General features: G+C 35.3%; 1 non-coding gene across 1 annotated transcript; it reads right to left on the reverse strand.

The window, feature by feature from the left end:
- Positions 1–1,488: 1,488 nt before the first annotated feature.
- LOC131178091 (small nucleolar RNA R71) lies at positions 1,489–1,596 on the reverse strand. The gene has a single exon (XR_009147224.1). It is a non-coding gene; the product is annotated as a small nucleolar RNA R71 (small nucleolar RNA).
- Between the last annotated feature and the right edge of the window lie 631 nt (positions 1,597–2,227).

Below are 2,227 nucleotides of genomic sequence, written 5' to 3' on the forward strand. Positions count from 1 at the left end.
TGTAATATTTGAGATATTTTGTGGATTTTGATTGGGTAATCCATATTTTGTGGTCTTAATGAGTTTTATTCATTTCTTGTATGCTAAATGACATGCTTAGTGTAGGATCCCATTAAGTGATGTTCTTAATCCATGGTTGAAGCACCGAAAGGAGAAGGCCTTGTGATAGATAATCAAGAAATTGGACTTAATTAACTTAGACCTAGAAATAGGCTAAGGATTAAGAGGATTAACAGATTAATTAAAGAACTTAATGGGTCTTAATTAATTCTAACTCCACGAAAGTAGGATTAGTTTGATTAAGGCACTCTTTGTCTCACTCGAAAGGGAATTCAAAGGATTTAAGAATTAATCTCCTTAAAACCCATAAATTTCATAAGATTGGATAACCAATTTAAAATCCCAAAATAGCTCGAATATGAAATCCCGAACTCCGGAATCGCCTTTTTACCATTGTTAATTTCTAATCGAATTTAATTACTTGCCATTTTAAATCTTGCTATATTTGAACTTGCTTATTTCAATTTGATGCAATTTTAGTTTAATTAATACATTAATGCATAGAATATAAATTCTGCACATATAGATTCACATACTCCAATACCCATCAATTTATTACTTTAATTTCAAAAATAGTCCAAATTAGTTAGCATTTTTTTTATATCAAGAATTCAATCATTAACACAACTCCTCGTGGGATCGATATCTTTTCTATACTACTTGTACGACCCGTGCACTTGCGGTTGGGACGCATCAAGTTTTTGGCGCCGTTGCCGGGGAGTTGTTTGTTTAAGATTGAAATCTTGATTATTTTAGTTGTTTTTAGTTTTATTTTTGTAATATTTTCATTTTGTGTTTGTTTGTTCTTTTTCAGGTACTTTTAACCTTTTATGAGAAGAGCTAGAAGCACAACTGACACATCCTTATTGTTCAATCCAGAAATTGAAAGTTTTGTAAAGCCAACAAGAAAGAAACCAGAAGAAGGAAAGAAGCTTTGAGAGAGACTGAATTAGAAGCAAACATGGCTGATGAAAGAATTAGAATTGGTGTTGGTAATGCTGGAAATGGTCAAAACAATGAAAATGAAGCCCAAGGGGAAGAAGTTGTTAATGCAAACGTGCCTAGGGGAAGTATGATGGATCATGCTTTTCCACGTTTTGATGACTTGAGAGAGAGCATAGCAAGACCAAGGATTGATGCAAATAGTTACAAGATGGATTTTGGAGTTCTTCAAATGATTCAAAACTCTCAATTTGGAGGACACCCTTCTGAAAATCCACACACACACCTGAAGAAATTTGCTATGATTTGTGACATGCAAAAACAACCTGGAGTGTCTGATGATGCAGCAAGATTGAAGCTATTCCCGTTCTCTTTGAAAGATAGAGCTTTGGATTGGCTTGATTCTTTACCTCACAACTCCATTACAAATTGGGAGCAACTCACTGATGCATTTCTTGCACAATATTTTCCACCTGGAAAAACTCAAGAGTTGAGGAATCAAATGACAGCTTTCAGACCAAGAGAAGATGAAACTCTCTATGAGTCATGGATGAGATGGAAGGAATTAGAGAGATTATGCCCACATCATGCCATTCCAAAATGGATGATAAATCAGAATTTTTACACAAATGTCACTCCTGCAATTAGAGGGATTATTGATGCTCAAACAGGAGGAGAATTTATTATAAAGCATGAAGATGAAGCTTATGAGCTATTGGAGAAAATTGCAAAGAATACTCATCTTTGGAGTAGTCCAAGAGGACCAGCTCCAACTCAGAAGAGACAAGCTGCTGGAATGTATGATCTTGACCCATTCAACATGATTAATGCAAAGTTTGATGCACTTACAAATGTCCTTGCTAAGAAGATGGAAGACTTGAGTATGTTGGTTAGTTCAACATCATCATCTGGAAGTTCACAACAAGTGGCTTATGCAGAGGAAACAACCAGCTGTGGAATAGATTATGGAGAACAAGCAGCATATGTTGGTAATTATGGAAATAAGCAAATGGGGAATCCTTATTCTCAAACTTACAATCCAAATTGGAGGAATCATCCCAACTTTTCATGGGGAAATCAGCAAAGTCAAGTTCCAAATCAGAATTTTCAACCACAACAGCAAAGTCAAGTTCCATATCAGCAAAATAGGCAACCATTGCCTAATTTTCAGCAGAAAAATATGAACCCTCCACCAAAACAGCAAGAACGAAATTCCACCACTGAA

This window comes from Hevea brasiliensis, chromosome 2 (genome assembly GCF_030052815.1).
Source record: "Hevea brasiliensis isolate MT/VB/25A 57/8 chromosome 2, ASM3005281v1, whole genome shotgun sequence".
NCBI lineage: Eukaryota > Viridiplantae > Streptophyta > Magnoliopsida > Malpighiales > Euphorbiaceae > Hevea > Hevea brasiliensis.